We start from the raw sequence: 17,881 nt of genomic DNA, 5'->3' as shown, positions 1-17,881 counted from the left end.
TAAATAAATTAATCTTAAAAAAAAAAAAAAGATTTATTTTTTATTTATTTCTCTCCCCTTCCCCCCGCCGCCCCCCCCAGTTGTCTGCTCTCTGGGTCTATTCGTTGTGTGCTCTTCTGTGACCATTTCTATCCTTATCAGTGGCACCAGGAATCTGTGTTTCTTTTTGTTGCATCATCTTGTGTCAGCTCTCCGTGTGTGTGGTGCCATTCCTGGGCAGGCTGCACTTTCTTTTCCGCTGGGCGGCTCTCCTTATGGGGCACACTCCTTGCATGTGGGGCTCCCCTACGCGGGGGACACCCCTGCGTGGCAGGGCACTCCTTGTGCGCATCAATGCTGTGCATGGGCCAGCTCCACACGGGTCAAGGAGGTCGGGGTTTGAACCGCGGACCTCCCATGTGGTAGGCAGATGCCCTATCCATTGGGCCAAGTCTGCTTCCCAGGAGACCTGTTCTTAACCACTACTTGGAAATCTTTACATAGGATCATTTTAGATTCCATCACTGATTATCCATGTGGCTCCATCAAAACAGGCCCTAGAAGAGTCTCCTTTTTGATATCCTGTTAGGTACATACCCGTGCTTATACCCTCTCTATCTGTCTCATGTTCTACCCAGCTCAGGAATCCCTGCCAGACCTTGCTGCTCAAAGGTGTACGTTCCTGGAAACACGTTGTATTAGTCAGCCAAAAGCGTGCTGATACAAAATACCAGAAATTGGTTGGTTTTTATAAAGGGTATTTATTTGAGGTAGGAGCTTACAGATTCCAGGCCATAAAGCGTAAGTTACTTCCCTCACCAAAGTCTATTTCCACATGTTGGAGCAAGAAGGCTGCCGATGTCTGTGAGGGGTCAGGCTTCCTGGGTTCCTCTGGGCTCAGCTCCTCTGTTTTCTCCACAAGGTCAGCTGGAGACTGTGAGGCTCTCTAGGCTTTGCCTCTCTCCACAAGGGCAGCTGTAGATTATCAGACAAATGGCCCTGTCTCTCTCCCTGGGGCTCCAGCTTCAGCATCAAACTCCAACATCAAAACCCCAGTCTTAAAAGCCCTCAACTCTGTCCTTTGCCATGCCTTTTATCTGTGTCCCCACCCACCAAAGGGTGGGGACTCAATGCCCTCCTGGCACAAGAGGGTTACATAATTACTTAATCAAGTAAACCTATAAATCCAATGTAATCTAATATGCCCAGAGGAAAAGATTAGCTTATAAACATAATCCAATAATTCTTTTTGGAATTCATCAATAACATCAAACTGCTACAAACATTCAGAAAAGGCTCTTAAGGAAGCTCAGAAGGCCAAGGTTACCTCATTCAGGACACTGAGAGGCCACATCGCTCCCTGCGGTCCTTCTCCCATGGCTTAGGAAACATCTGGATATGACCCACACACCCAGCTGCCCCAGAGTGGTCCAAGGGTCCAGAGGCAAGGAGAGAGGTGTAAGCACCATAGGGAAGGAGGAGACACGAGTTGGAGTCCTACATCTCGGAGGGGTCTGTCCCTTGTCCCCCTCCCACCATGCTTATCCCTGGGGTACACTCTCCTTACAACTCATCCTGTGTGATCTCAGCAGGATCCATCATAGAAACCTCCAACTTAAGAGCCAGAGCCTCAGAGGTCGCATAGTCCAGAGATCGCAAGCTGGCGCTCACCGGGCAGCGTCCGACCACAGACAGAGCTTTTCTGGCCTGCAGAGAGTGGATTCCCTCCAGTTACGCAGCCCTGCCATTCCTACTGGGCCATGTGGAAGCTTCCGTCCCTGAGGTTTGCCATCCCTAGTCTGGTCCAACCCTCTCACTGCAAGTGGAGAGGGGTGGGGGGTGGTTTGTGTGCAGGTGGCCAAAGCCCAGAGAGGCAGATGGATGTGCTTGAGATCACAGAGCAGGTGAGGGACAGGTGAGCAGAGATAACCCCACATGGGGATCCCTGGGTTCAGGGAGAAGCAGGGCCAGGCAAACCTCCACGCCCTGCACAGACGTGGAAGAGTGAACCCCTCTTGGGACCCAGGAAGTGGGTGCTTCTCGTGGGTCAAGGTTTCCCTCTGTGTCCAGATCATCAGTCACCACCTGATGGGGGAGGCAGACAGTGGAGCTAAGAGGACCTTGTCCTTCCCAGGCCCCAGGCTGGATAAACCCGAAGACACACCCCTGGGCGCTCTCCAGAGCTCCAGCTCCACGCCACGACCGCTGTGCCATGAGGAGCTGTCGCCTGGAGCCTCACCACGACCCCCGTGGGGTCCACAACGGGGACCTGAGAGGGAGGGTCACCAGCCGTCCGGTTTGCCGAGGACCGTGGAGGCTAAAACCAGGAATGCCCTGGCAAAGCGGGACGCGTTGGTCTCCCTAGCAAGGGATGACGAACGCCGAGGCTGGAAAGGCCCTCCATGTGACTCGGCTCAGTCTCCTCTCTGGACTGGTGGGAGCTGGTGCCCAGCCCGGGAGGAGGCACCCCAAAGCTGCACAGCTGGTCCGGCCCCGAGCCGGGTCTTCCAGCTCCCGATGCCGGTGACTGGAGAGCTCACGCCAGACGGGAATTCAGGATAGTCTCCCTCAAGTCGGGAGACATATGAGTGGTGGGGGGTGGGGAGCGCAGGTGGGAGGAAAGACAGGAGAGCACCCTCTCTATGCCCAGCTTGGTGCTAGGTGCTGCACAGCCTGGAGATGGGTCCAGGGGTCAGGATCATCCCCATTTCATGGAAAAGGAAACTGCGTCTCAAAGGTGTGAGGCAATCTACCCAGCCATGTGACGAACGGCAAAGCTGCGACTCAAACCCAACAGCCCTCCAGGGCACTGTGGGTCGTTCTGTGGGTTAAGGGACAGGTGTCCTCCTTTGACTTGAGATCTGCCCCCCTGCAACAAGGGAATGCAAGCCATGTCCACTCTCCTTATGACAATAGCCGGCCTTGCCACTCACCAGCTACGTGAGCTGGGGCAAGGCCAAGAAGCTGCCTTCCCAGCCTGGATGTCTCTTCTTTCTAATGGGGATCGTGGCCCCATTAGAATGTCGTAAGGACTGATAGAGTTTTGTGCACATTTGCGCAGAGCCTGGCACTTACTATCTCGGGAACTGTACGCTCACTCTCATTATTAACACCACCATCATCATTATTCTTCTTATCATCATATGGACGTAAACAGGTTCTTACACCACTGGTGTTTAGTGATAGGGAGGAAACTTTTTTCTAAGCCTGTCCTTAGAGAAGTGCAAGCGTGTCATGCCCCAGGGGCATCACTGACCAGGCCTGAAGCCCTAGAGAGGAAAACACAGCTCCGTCATCCCCGGGAGCAAATATTTCAAGTGCACCTGGCTGCAGAATCTTCACGATAGATACCCGCCTGGCTCAGTGGTGCAGATGGTTTATGAAGGAGATGTGATGGCATTTTTCATTCTTCCTAACAAAGGGAAAATGAAGCAGGTGGAAAACCTTTTGACTCCAGAGATGCTAATAAGGTGGAACAACTTACTCCAAAAGCGGTAATCATTGTACCAAGTGGTTCTGAAACTACGGTCAGCACTAGTCTTCGGTGGCCCCAAATGGGGAGTGATTTCCAAATTAAGAGAAACATTCTCACTGGCTGTAAGATCTCCCATGGGTTTCCTTAAATAATGAACTCTCCTATTTCACTTAAAATAGGATTCCATTTTCCAAAATACGACTTCTCCCTCATCAGTAAAAAGGGTGCCTGCTGAGGAGTTGAGAATCCTGGGTTCTGAGTCTAAGTCTTCCATTGACCAAGACTCGGGTCAAGTGACACTGCCTCACTGAGGGTCAACCTCTGTGCGATGAATGAGTGGACAGACCTCCCTTCAACATGGCGGGCTGAGCGGGCAGAGGGGTTTAAGAAATCTCCATCCTCCCGCCCAAAGAAGTGGCAAAGAAGCTTTACATTATCCTGGGGCTGTGAGTGGAAAGAGTCTCTAATCACACGTAGGAAGAGGACCCGAGCTGTAGGCCACAGGTGGATGGAAAATTCCCACACTCAGGTGGCAGAGGAAGGCCAAGCTCATCCAAAACAAGTGAATCAAAGAACCCCAAAGCTGCCACATTTGGAGACTTTCATCTGTGGGCACATGGCACTCCCACAGGAAACATCCTCTGCAGAGGACGAGCTCACAGGGAAGGAGGGTGGCAGATCGGTCCTGGCTGTGGGGGGTGGGAATGTGGGGGGGGGGCAGGGAAACCTGGCTTTAAGCCACTGTGAGCCCGCACTTGGGGCGTTGGCACGACCAAATGGTGTTTGTGGCAGCAGAACTCGGGTAGAGTGGTGCCAAGGAGAGTGCGCAGAGATAACCCTTCTGCGATGGCAGCTTGTTCATGAATTCAGTCTTTAAACCCAAATGCACTTTTCAGGTCCTATTTCTGCAGGAAGCTAGCATTGCATTTTCCCAACGTTTCCATTTCTGGCCGCTATGAATGAGATCAGCTTTAGCCCAAGCTGGGTTTCGCTGACCCCTTCTCCCAGAGGGCCAACTTGTCTGGCACCACCCAACACCGGAAGCCACAGGTGTCCAAAATAAGTCATCGATGATCAGAGGTACTTCTCCAAACTCCAAAGACCTTTGTAGAGACCTTTGCCCCTCGGGGGCTGCTAGTGATGGGTACTCAACCTGCCGCCAGGTGGAGTCCCAGAGTTTGAGTCTGTCTAATTATCCACAGGCATCAGCATCCATCAACTGAACTGCTGAGGCTCCGCTCCACGCTTGGTGCTGAGGAAACAGTGTCCACCCCATCCCTGACCACCTGCACTCTCCCAGTCAAGTTGGAGAAACAGTGCCTTCATTGTTCATGGCCAGAGAGGAGAGAAATGCAATGATAGAAACAGAGGAAAGACTCAGACAAGTCTGGGGTTGGGAGTGTGTGTAGCAGGGAGACTTCTTGGACAAGACAAAGGCAAAAGTGCCCTAGAGGGAAAACCTTTGGGTTTGAGAGTTTGAATCCCAGTTTTGCTTCTTACAGCATTGGGGGATTACCTAACCTTTGAATTTATTTTCCTCTTCTTTAAAATGGACGTACTACTGACCTCATAGGGTGGTTATGAAATAAAATCTGATGATACATGCAGAGCACTAGGCACATAGTAAGTGTTCAATTCATGATAGCTATCATTACTGTCTGTAATAAAAGGTCATCCAGCCCAATAACCCACCCAACGTAGAAGCTCTTGCAAGGATATCCCCAGAAAGTGCTATACAAAGTGGGAAGTGCAACGTCGAGCTCCAGCGGTTTCTGGTTCTCCTAATCTTGTCCAGACCCCATTCATATCTGCTTGAAGAAGATAATCTTTGTGATTTTCTTCTCAGAGTTTCCACAAGGCCATCCTGAACACGGATGAGGCCAGCACCCTGGCTGCAGCAACCTCGAGCTTCTCTAGCACATTCCCGTCAGCCCAGAAGAATGCCCAAGTTCTTTGCTTCAACCACCCCTTCCTTGCAGTGATGGGTTTCCACTGACACCCAGAAGAGCCTTTTTCTGGACAAGGTTGTTGGTCCCATGAAACCATAGCCTTCCATGGCTGCCTCATCTGTTCTGAGCAAGGGCTCATGCGCAGCTCCATGTTCAGAGCAGAGGATGATGATGATATGGAAAGTCCAGGACTGAAGCCCTTGGCAAGGGCGGGAGCCTGGGTGGTGAGAAGACAGGTCTGTTGGAAACCCAGCTTCAGGGGGCTGTGCAACCTTTGACAGGTCATCTCACCTCTTAAAGAAAATGTCCACCCCCCACCAGAAAGCAGAAGAACCCCACTGTACAGATTAAATAAATGTTGGACACGACCAGCCTGACTCAGTGTCAATAAATATGAGTCCCCTTTCCTGTCCCTTTGAGGTTTGCCCCACATGCCCCTGATATACCTGGTCCCACACCAGGGTATGAGGAGCCCCTGGGTGCCTGAGCCAGGGTCGGGGTGCTGCCTGTGGTGTGTGTGGGGAAGGGAGGACCAGCTTGGTGTTATAGCCCCAGGTGGGCGCTGCCGGCACAGGTGAGCATCTTGCCTGTAAAGGGAGCACAGTGTGTGCAGCAGCTGCCCCAGGGTGGCTAGGTGGGGTTCCTTGTTCCTGCCCATGGGGCTGAGAAGGCCTCGGCAGAGGAGAGCTCCAAGGTAGCTGTGACAGAGACCTGGTGAGCCAGGCCAGTGAGGTGGGCACCGGCCGGGGTGGCACGGGGACAACCCCACCTGTGGCCATGGAGATGTGGCCAGCTCCTCTCCCAGGATGAGTGGTCACAGGCAAAGGCTGAGAAGCAGAAGAACGGCAAGCCTGGGGTTGGAGCTGTAGGCCTGTTTCCACCCCCTGGCTCATCCTGCCCATCCCACACCTCAATTTTTCTGGATTGCTTCAAATAATGGAAATATATCCTCTCACAGTTCTACCTAGAAACGCAAAATCAAGGTGTTGGCAGGGCCACGCTCCCACTGAAGCCTGTGGGGAGATTCCTTCCTTGTCTCTTCTGGCTTCGGGAGGCTGCTGGCAGTCCTTGGCGTTTCTCTCCAGCCTCTACCTCTGTCTCCATGTGGCGTCTCCCCATCTGAGTGTCCCCGTGGCCTCTCCCCTTATAAGGACACCATCATATTAGATGAGGGACCCCCTAACATAGCTTGGCCTCATCTTAACTAATCACATCTGCAAAGGTCACAAATATAAGGGGTTAGGGGCGTGGATTTGGCTCAACTGATAGAGCATCCGCCTACCACATGGGAGGTCCGCGGTTCAAACCCCGGGCCTCCTTGACCTGTGTGGAGCTGGCCCATGGGCAGTGCTGATGCGTGCAAGGAGTGCCCTGCCACGCAGGGGTGTCCCCCACGTAGAGAAGCCCCATGCACAAAGAGTACCACATAAGGAGAACTGCCGAGCGTGAAAAAAGCACCGCCTGCCCAGGAGTGGTGCCACATACACGGAGAGCTGATGCAGCAAGATGATGCAACAAAACAAGACACAGATTCATGGTGCTGATGACAAGAATACAAGTAGACACAGAAGAACACACAGTGAATGGACACAGAGGAAAAACAACTGAGGGAGCAGGAAAGGGGAAGGGGAGAGAAATAAATAAAAAATAAATCTTAAAAAAAAAAAATAAGGGGTTAGGACTTGAACAAATCTTCCTAGTAGACATAATTCAACCCTTATCCCCACCTCTACCAGAGTCTATGAGAATAACTGCCCACTCCCTCCATCCAGGGGAGGTCCTGCCTTTGCCCCAAACCTCAGAAACTTCCAGCAAATGCATGTCCCTGAGCAGGCTGTGGGTTTCCTTGATGGCCATTGCCCTGGGCCTCAACATGGCTTCTAGCCATTGACTGGGGCAGGGAGCTCCCGGGAACAATTAGAGTTGGGGCAGTCCAGCTGGAAGGGACCACCCTGCCTGTCCATGGGCCCAGCTCTCCCTCTGCTTTTACTCAGTCTCAGGGCAAAACTTCCCATCATGCTTTGCCACCAAGCACCCACCTTTGCTCCCGCTTGGTGCCACAGTGGCCAACACAATCAGCATCAGGATTTCTGGATTCAAGTCCCATGTCTACTATTTAGAAGCTGTGTGATCTGTGGGAAATCACTTAACCTTTCTGGGCCTTGATATTCCATCTATAAAAGAAAGAGAGTGATAATAATACCTTCTACTTCATAAGATTGTTGTGAGGATTAAACATTTAATACCTAAATAGCAGAGCACTTTAAATAGTGCTGTACAAACGATGGCTATTATTATTATTACCGTTAGTCCTTTGGCCCCAGACAGTCGATGTGGCCTCCACCAGCTCTGGGTTGGGGGCATTCTGACTGCCATCTGGGGACCCTTTGGGGTTTTGACCCTTCTCATTTTAGGACTTTTACTACTCAGGAAAACTGATGCAGAATCCCAGCAGGGGGATGTTCCAACCTTAGAGATGTTTTGTGGGACCTTCTGGCCACTGAAGTTCCTAACTGAGCTTCCGGAAGGTTCTAGATATGTGTCCAGGTCCCCAGCGCTTGCCCTTTGAGGACAGGGCAAATCTTACGTTCAGTCGCTGGTCAATAAGTCCAGGAGGGGTGGTTTTGCCTCACATTCTAGTCTGGACTGAAAGATGGAGGCTGCTCCTTTGCGATTAGCTCAGGGAATCTTCTGGGTCTCGGAAATGGTGGTCACTCACTACACTTGTCCAGCGTGCCTGCCCAGTGCCCAGGAGGCAGACGGCCGTAGAATGGGGACTAAGACCCCAGAGGGCCCGGGTCTGGTCTCCCTGTCGCAAGCCGGGGACTGAGGAGAGCAGGCTGGAGAGCCACCTCCGGCACTGATGATCATACAAGAGCTGTGTGTGGCAGGGATGGTGTCACGTGGTCCCTGGCCCACAGAGTGCTACAGCCATGGGAAAAGGCCCAGTGCTGGAAACCAGGCAACTAATATCCGCAGGAACAGACAGACCACGTTTACAGCAGGAAAAACCCTGGTGGCAGGGAGACAGGCTGGGAAAGACCAGGGCGCTCTCCTCTCCTGCAGCGTGGGGCTGGACCCAGGACTCCTCAGGGAATGTTGCGAGAGGAGAGTTTCCAAAGGAGAAAACCGCAGTGAGGCCATTCGGATGCTACTTACCCCCGCTCCTGCTGCACTTACAAGGACCTGTAAATGGTCCAGAACCCCCAGGGCCCTGTACGCTCAGAGCAATGCATGCCCTCCTTCTCACCGCTTGGTTTTATTGGCTGAAAAGTAAGCACATTAAGCTTAAATATTCGCCCATTTCCCCCTGCACCTGCTGAGAAGTTGGGTTCTGTTTTCACCAGCCACGCAAGAAATAAAGTCAGACCCAGGCCCGCTCTCATTTTTGTCCCTACAGAAGGAGGCGGGTGGATGTGAAGGTCAAGTTCTAGGTTGCTGTGGCAGTGGCACAGCCTATGAAGGGGGAGAAAGGGGAACAAGTCTCCCTCTACTCAGCCGGGAGAGTGATACCTCCTTATCCTTATTAAGCTTCTCCCTACCCTACGCAAGAGTTATCAATGGCTCCCTATTGCCATTCAAACTTCTCTCTCTGGCAGGCAAGGCCCTCCGTGGTCCAGTGCCAGTTGCCTCTCCTGCCTCAGACTTTGCCCTTGCCCTCATGTTGCCCACGATTACACTCATGGAAGGTTCTGCTGTTTTCCCCAAAGTTTCCAGGGCTTCCCACTGCAGGCCTTTCTCCTGCTGACCTCCACCCCCTGGCACACCCCCCGCCCCCGAGAATCTGCATTTGATACGGATCTCACACGCACACCTTTGCTCTCTCCAGCAGCCTGCCTCCCTCCATCACCAGTGGCCTGATACCGATTCCAACCCACCTGACCCCTTAGGACATCTGGAAGGCACGGAGGGGACCCTGACCACCCTGCATTTCTGTCGTCACCACAGTCCTGCCTGGCCCCAGAGCCGAGGGGGCGACTGGGCTGTGCTAGAGGCCCACCCATGGGGAAGGCGGTGCCTGAGCAAGGTCGCCCGGCTGTTTGTTCTGCCTTCCCACCCCCGGCACATCCCTAAAATTGATTGGACAAATATTTAGTCCAGCTCCTCATTTCAAAATGCCCTTTTGGAGCATTAAAAAAAATAAAAGCATGCAGGAGAGCTTGTGTGCCCGGAGCGGTGACTGGGCCTCGATGGCTCTCCCTTCGCAGGTCACCCGAGGGGTCTCTTCTTTCTGGGGTCCTTGCCGTGCCACGAGGGAGGCCAGCTTTCTCGGGCCGGCCACGGTCTTTAGCAGAGGGGCCGAGTGCGTTTGTGATATCTGTGGTTATCGTCCAGCAGGGGAAGCAAGCCTCTCTGCAATTTGCAGTGGGAAGGCAGAGGGAGGCACCGTGAGTGGCACGAGTTACAGTGATGTAGCCTGACACCTGTCCCCTGCAAGGCCCCAGATCCCAGCAGAGGGCAGCGAGATTGCCTGGCCCTCGTAAGTGGGCGTGGGGGGAAATGCTTGTGCCTCCCTTCAGTTATCCCCACATTCGTGCCACAGCCAATCACTGAGCGGGGAGGGGGCTCCTCTGGGAAGCTAGAGGGACATTCTCGGTGCAGGGGAGGCACTTGGGATTGGGGGTCAGACCAGGGGGGCTGGAATCCCAGCTTCTCCACTAACCACGGGGCAGCTTTCCCCCACTGGGTCCCGTTTCCTCACCTGTCAATGCTGGTGACATCAGAGGCACAAATCCCAGGTGGCAGTGGGAGCTATGGAGACGGCAGGTGGACACGGGTGCCCCTGGACACCTGGCTTCTGGCTGAGTGCAGTGGGTGAATGGCAGGAGGGAGTCAGCTCTATTCCTGGCTGTGGGGCCCTTCCCTGAGAGAGGGAACCCCAAGAAGGGGCAGCTCTAACCTAAGAGTCCCCGTGCTCTGAGTGCCTTCACAATGAGCTGCCACAGGCTTGGCAGGTGCTGTCAGGAGGCTGCAGAGCATCTGAGCAGAGAACCTGGCCTTCGGGGCAGACCACCGGGTTTGGGTCTGGGCACCACCTGTTAGTAGGTGAGGGGCTCTGGTCACCTGCCATGCCTCGGTTCCCTCAGCTGTGAACTGGAGATATTAATACCTATCTTATGAGACCATTTTGGGGATTAAATAGTTAATACATGTGCGGTCTAAAATTGTATCTACTAGAAAATCACATTCTTAAATCTAATCCATTTCTGTGTATGTGAGTCCATTGTAAGTAGGACCTTTGTTTTTCCTTCAAATTTTATTTTTTTATTTTTAAAGAAGCTTTCAATCATAAATATAGGTGGGAAGCAGATGTGGCTCAAGTGGTTGGGTTCCCATCTACCATATGGGAGGTCCAGGGCTCAGTTCCCAGGGCCTTCCAGTGAGGCAGGCTGGCCTGAGCCACTGGGAGCTGGCAGCCCATGCTGTGGAGAGCTGGCGCAGCAAAATGATGCCACAAAAGGGATACACAGAGGAAAGACAGTGAGAGACACAGCAGACCAGAGGGATAAAGTGGCTCAAGCAATTGGGGGCCTCTTTCCCACACCAGAGGTCCTGGGATTGGTTCCTGGTGCCTCCTACAGAGAAAGACGAAAAGATAACACAAGCAAACATACAAGAATACACAGTGAATGGACACAGAGAGGAGAGAGAGAGTGCAAACAACAAGGGGTGGGGGGAGGAGGGAAAAAAAAGTAAAATGAAGATTAAAAAAAAAAATATATATATATATATAGGGGATTCCAATATGCCCCTCCCCTCCCCACACACACACTTTCCCACGTTGCAATATCATTAATATCATGCAGCACCATGCAGGACAATTCCAGTGTCCCAAAGATGCCCCCATATTGATCTGTTCTCTCTCCCTCCCCTTGGAACCTCTGGTGACCACTGCCTTGGATGCAGCTTCTGTTAAGGTGTGACCCACCTCATTCAGGGTGAGTCAAATCTATTGCTGAAGTCCTTTATAAATGGAATGAATACAGACAAGGAAAAAGCCATGGAAGCAAGAAGCTGAAATCAGTGAAACCCAGAAGAGAAGAGAAAGACCAGGAGATGCCACCATATACCTTGCCAGTAGCCAGTCTTTGCCAACAGCCAGTCTTCAGGAAGAAAGCATCGCCTTGGTAATGTCTTGATTTGGATATTTTCTTGGCCTCAAGACTCTAAGCGAATAAATTTCCATTGGTTAATCCAACCCATTTCATGGTATTTGCTGCAGCAGCCTAGGAAACTAAACAACATGTGAACCGCATGTACCAATGGCTCATTGCCTGTGCTATAGAAACCTTAGCTTTGCTGTCTTTTCTCACAACCATCATCTGGAGCAGGGGCTACGACTTCAGAGGCCTGCCAGGGACATCTAAGCGGCAAACTGGGTTTACAGTGGTGGGAACTGAAGCAGTTGGAACAGGAAGAGTCCCAGGTGAAGGCATTTCTGTTCAACACAGTTACAAGCACTCAGTGGGCCAAGAAAGTCTCCCCCAAGGAGCTCTTTGTTTTTCTTGAGGTCAGTGAAAAAATAAACCTATCAGGACTGACTTGGTCCTCAGTTTGAGTTGACAGCCATTCTGGAGGAAGAATGCTCGTTTAACAGAAACCAGGTCCAGAAAGGCCACAACTGCCAACTAATGTCCCTCTGTTGGCATCTGTGGACCTTTGGCCATCATCCTCATCCACCTGAAAGTCCTGCTGCCTTTGACACGGCTCTTGCCCCTGTTCCTCCTTTGGTTGCCATGTCTCCCTGGTTCTCCTCTTTTCTCTAGATCACCTTTGAGGGTTCTTTCCCTGCTCAGGTTTTACAGCTAAGGGATCCTAGAGTTCTGGGTCCTTTATCCTCTCTTCTTTTCCTCTCTCCCTTCAGGATGCTGGCTTCGTCCACTCCTGTGGTTTCAGTTGCCTTCCCTACTCCCAATGCCTAAATCTGTCTGTCCAGAACTGCCTACATGTCATCTCCATCATCAGAGGATGGGCCTTTCAGACTTATGGGACCCAAACTGAATTCATCACCCTCCATACGGCCTTCTGAATTCCCCTGAAGCTTATATTCCCATTCTCCCTGCGTGACGACAAGCTCACCTACACGGCAGCTTGGCTGTTGACCTCAACCCCTCTTTCTCACTCAGCTCATGGCTGGTCTTTCTCCTTCCTTGATATCATTCCTCCTTTCCACGCCCATGACAGGCCACTGTCATTTCTCACCTGGATTGCCAGGCATTTCCACTCTCTCCTGACTTACCCGTTCCAGGCCACCATTTACATGACCGCCAGAGAAGTCTATCTCGATGCTCTCTCTCCCCATTGTTTACATGATGAAGCCAAGCCCTCACGCCCACTCCCAGAGGGACTTCCAAGGCCCTCCAGGCATGGTCGGGCCCTTGCTTCTCTCTGTCCTCATCAACTCCTTGTCCCTGGCCGGCTCTCTGTACTCCACCCCCCACCTCTGCTGCTTTAGGCTGTGCTGCCATTACCTCTGCAATTTTCTCAGTCAGAAATGCAGCCTCCCACCCCTGTGGGGTCATCTCTCCTTTCCCCCACTCCACTCACCTGTGGTGGTTAATACTTAGCCAATGTTTAAAACTCAGCTCAAAGGCCACTGACTTCTCAAAGCGTTTCCTTTTCTCTTCCCATTTCCAGGCCAGCAGCTGATTATTAGCGCAAGGATGTGTAGGGACTGATAGCAGGCCACTCGTGATGTTTAGGCCAGTATTGCTAGCCCCACGAAGAGGGAGAAGAGAACAAAGGAGAACTGGGAAGGTTACTAAGACCCAAGGTCTGTTATCAGGAGACTGCTAACAAGTCCCCCATCCTGAGAAGGCCCATGGTTCTAAGCAAACCGGACAGTCATTCACCCTACGAGTAACCAAGCCCACGTCCAGGTCCAGGGCAGGAGGAGCAGCCGGGCCCTGAAGTGGTATCCCCTAGGCTCGAGGACTGGGGTCCACTATCCCCCTCCAAGGCCAGAACGAGCCCCAGACCTGTGCTGGGGAGTCCATTGCTAGGACAGTGGAGAATGTAGCTGCTGAGGGCCAAGCAGGGCTCTCACCCTAGCCACAGCAAGACAACGAAGGGGCCATCATTTGTTTTTCAGTCATTCTTCCACTTTGAGTCCTCTCATCCCCCTCCAGGCTCTAGGAGACCAAATCCCCGTATTTTGGCCACTGATTCACCCTGTCCTTCCGTTTTAGAGTACCATGATCTGACACCTTCTCCAAACCTCCCCCTTAAAACTCACCCATCTCCAGTTATGGTTCTCCCAGAGCCCTTGCAGAGTGGTAATGGGAAGCCATGGGTTACTACAGACTTTCTCAAATTCCCAACATGCCCTTTAAAATGTAACCTTGGGAAATAGTGCACGTGATATCTCTTTTCTCTTGAAGAGTCACAGAATAAACAGCACAAATAGCACATGCAGTATTGAGAAGTCCCAGAGTAACTTGGGACTCTCCAAAAGTTATTTCATCTCAAACTGATTTGGGGTGTGTGTATTTCCTATTGCTGCTGTAACAATTACACAAACTTAGTGGTTTAAAACAATGCAAGTTTATTCTCTTACAGTTCTGGATGTCAGGTCCATGATCTGACATCAGGGTGTCAGCAGGACTGTGTTCCTTCTGGAGACTCTAGGGGAGAATTTGTGCCCAGCTTCTAGAGGCCACCTGCATTCCTTGGCTCATGGTCCCACATTACATAATCTTTTCACTTCCTGCTTCCATCCCAACATCACCTTCTTCCTCCCTCTTGTAAGGACTCTTATGATTATACTTTGGACCCACCTAGGTAATCCAGGATAATGGTTACATCTCAAGATCCTTAACTTAATCACACCTGTAAAATCCCTTTTGTCATACAAGGTACATTCACAAGTTCCTGAGCTTAGGGTATAGACATCTTTGGTAGGTCATCATTCAATCTACCACAATCCATCATCTGTTCTCCAAAGAGTCACATTCATCCCACATGAAAATGCATTCATCCCATCTCAACATGCCCCCAAATTTCAACCATTGCAATGTCAACTCAAGTCCAAAACTTCATCTAAATATCATCAGCTGAAAAATCCCAAATCCCATCATCTAAAGCAATTAAACTGGTATGGGTGAGTCTCAGTATGATCCGTCTCCATCTGTGGACCTGTGGAACTAGAAAATAAGTTATCTGCTCCCAAAATATAATAGCGGGACAGTCATAGAATAACTGCTATGGTCATTCCCATACCAAAAGGGAGAAAATGGTTGGGAAAAGTGAGTCATCAGTCTCAAGCAACTTTGAAATCCAACTGAGCAAACTCCATTAGGATTCAAGACCTGGGTATAAGGCTCAATCTCGGCTGGTGGCTCTGCCCTCGAACCATCCTTTCATGAAGGGCAGCATGTGTTTGCACTAAATAGTTTTATCTACCTACTTCCTTCTTATATGATTTTGGGAGTTTAAGAGTTTTGTTTCCTGTTATACTCTTTCTCTATTCCTATCAGTTCAAGCTGGCAGTGTTTATGCTACTGTAACATTCTCAAAAACCTTGTGGGTCTCTCATGGATGTCATGTAGATGGACATTGTTAGACAAGGTGATCTTCCACAGATCTTTCCTGGGTAATCCCACCTCTATTTTTGGCTTCTGTTGAGATGTCTCAGACATGCCTAATCAAAGAGCCCCTGTGGGGACTACATACTCTGATTTTTTTTTTTTTTTAATTCTTTATAGGCACTAGCAAAAGGTTGTCCATCCACACATTTGGCTTTTTCTGCAGAGCACACCTAACTGACAGTTACTGTACAAATTTTAGGATCTTTTGTATTCTGGATAGGCTGATAATTTCCCAAGTCATCCAGTCCTGATTCCTTTGTGTTTAACAGTTCTTACTTCAATTTATCTCCTTTCTCTCACATTTTACTAAAATCATCAAGAAGAAACCAGGCTACAAATCTCCTCAGCAAATACCCAAGCTCATTCCTTACAGGTTCTGCTTTCCACGTAACTATAAAATATAATTCAGCTAAGCTTTCCGCTACTATGTAACAGGATCCTTCTTCCTCCAGTTTCTAATAACATATTCCTTATTTCTTTCTTAACCCTCACCATTGAGACTTTAATGTTCATTTTTCTACCAACAATCTATAATGATAGTTTTGGTATTCTTCTAAGATTATGTAAGTTTTCTCTACCATGAGCCTCGCTGCCTTCTGATCCCTAAATATCAATATGTTTAACATATTTCTACCAACAGTATATTAATGATGATTTAGCTGTTCTCTAAGATGATAAAAGTATTTTTCTTTCCTGCTCCTCACTTCCATCTGAGTCCTCACAGGCAGAATTTGTACCATCCATATTTCTACTCTATCATGCTCTTTAAAATTATTCAAGCCTCTATCCATTACCAAATTCCAAAACAACTTCCATACTTGTAGGTGTTTCTTGTAGCAACAGCTGACTTCTGGTGTCAAATCTGCATTTGTTTCCTACAGCTGCTGCATTAACAAGCACAGATTTAGTGGCTTTAAATAACACAAATTTATTTTTCTATAATTCTGGAGGGATTGGCAGAGCTGTGTTCTTTCTGATGGTTACAAAGGATATTTTCCCTCCCTTTGTCACCTTCTAAAGGCTGCCAACCTTTCTTGGCTAATAGCCCCACATCACATCACCTTTCCTTCCCCTACTTCTGTCATCACATCACCTTCTCCTGACTTTGATCTCCAATCCCCCTTGTAATTACATTTAGGGCATACCAGGTTAAGCCAAGATTATCTTCATATCTCTAGAACATTAACCACATCTGCAAAGTCTCTTTTGCCATATAAGGTAACATTCACAACATTCACAGGGTCTGGACATAGGGAAGTGGATATCTTTGTGGGACCATTACTTACACTACCACAGTTTCTGTCCTATAGAACATTGTGATGGTTAAGTTCATGTTAAGTTCATGTGTCAGCTTGGCTTGGTTATGGTGTCTAGTTGTTTGGTCAAGTGAGCAGTGAACTGATTTTTACTATGATGACATTTTATGGATTTAAATTGTCAGTTCAGTGCATCTATGGCTCATTACACAAATAATCGGCAAAGGAGATTGCCTTCAGTAATGTGAGAAGTTTTACCCAATTAGCTGAAGCCTTAAAGGGAGAATTGGTGATTTTGGCAGTCAGAAGGAAGAATTTCTGTCTCTACTTAAGCCAGCCAGCTTCTCTTGGGGAATTTTTCAAAATTTTCGTTGGAGTTCCCAGCTTGAGACCTGCCCTACAGAATTTGGACTTGCCTATCCCAACAGTCACTTCAACCAACTCCTATAATAAATTTCATAATATTTATATATAAATATGTTACATATATACATATGGCCTGTCAGTTCTATTTCCTGGAGAATTCTGACTATTACGAACATAGATTAGGAATCTCTAACAAGATAAAGGATTCTTGTTCATGTTACGTGATGCAATGGAAAAGAGAAAAACCTGGCCATTGGTACCCAGCCTTCCTCTCATTAGCTCTGCCCCTTACCAGTTGTATGACTTGGGTAGAGTACCTAACCTCTCTCTGCTTCTTGCTTCTGTCTTCTCACCATTTGAACTGGGATGATACTAGTACCCACCTCCAAGTACATTGTGAGGACACCAAGCACCCAATACCCAGGAGTGACTGTGTTTGGCTCTAGATTGAAGCTGAGATCAGTGCCTCCTTGCACTGTAGTGAGCACTTAGTTTAATGTGTGATCTACTTTAGGGTCTCAATAACTATGATTCTTATCATTCCTGGAAAAATCCAAAGGTCCCTAATCCAGGCCCCCAAATTCCATGGAAGAGAAGGGAAATGCCTTGGAGGCTGTGGAGGGACCTGCTTTGCTGAGCATGAAGGTCGCTTCCTCTGGGTAATTCCCGTCCCTCTCTTCCCCTCGGCCACCCTCATATGCCTGTGGCACCCACACAGGGTTCCCCGTCATGGCCCCAAACAATTCCCAGCGGTGTTAGGACTTCTGGAGATAGAATAAGGATTTGTGCAACACTCTGCACCAGCATGTTGGAAACACTCCTGAAAGTATGAAACCAAGTTAGGGATCCTCAGTCTCACGGAGGAAAGGGACAGCCAGCCCAACCCATAGATAGCCCAGATACAGCCCTTCTCTAAGCGAAGAGCCCCAGGCCAGCTAGCCCCCTGGGCACGAACTCTCACTCTGCCCTGCACTTGATATATGAGTTTCAAAAGTCCCTTCAGCTTTCTGAGCTTCAATTTTGTTGTTTGTGGAATAAGGGGAACAAAGCAATGGTCCCTTCAAACCAGCCATTCTGAGACTCTCTTAATCCTTTTCATTTTTCCCAGAATCTGACTGTTGGGGTCCATGAATCCAGTAAGCACAAGAAACCTGTGGCGAACGTTGGCTCAGGACCCCCCTCCACTGGTTCTACAGCTTACCGGCTTCAGAGAGCAAAAGACTGGAGGCTGGTGGAAGTGGGAATTTGCCCTGTGATGTCGCTTTTCCT

At 49.8% G+C, this 17,881-nt stretch overlaps 1 long non-coding RNA gene across 1 annotated transcript; it reads right to left on the bottom strand.

The window, feature by feature from the left end:
* Positions 1-728: 728 nt before the first annotated feature.
* Positions 729-9,818, bottom strand: LOC139438631 (uncharacterized). Its single transcript, XR_011648267.1, has 4 exons — positions 9,282-9,818; positions 8,563-8,669; positions 7,443-7,577; positions 729-954 (listed from the first exon to the last, which is right to left on the bottom strand). It is a non-coding gene; the product is annotated as an uncharacterized lncRNA (long non-coding RNA).
* Between the last annotated feature and the right edge of the window lie 8,063 nt (positions 9,819-17,881).

This window comes from Dasypus novemcinctus, chromosome 3, assembly GCF_030445035.2.
Source record: "Dasypus novemcinctus isolate mDasNov1 chromosome 3, mDasNov1.1.hap2, whole genome shotgun sequence".
In the NCBI taxonomy this organism is placed as follows: domain Eukaryota; kingdom Metazoa; phylum Chordata; class Mammalia; order Cingulata; family Dasypodidae; genus Dasypus; species Dasypus novemcinctus.
Note: the sequence above shows the minus strand (reverse complement) of the source record. Positions and strands in the feature narration are given on the sequence as shown.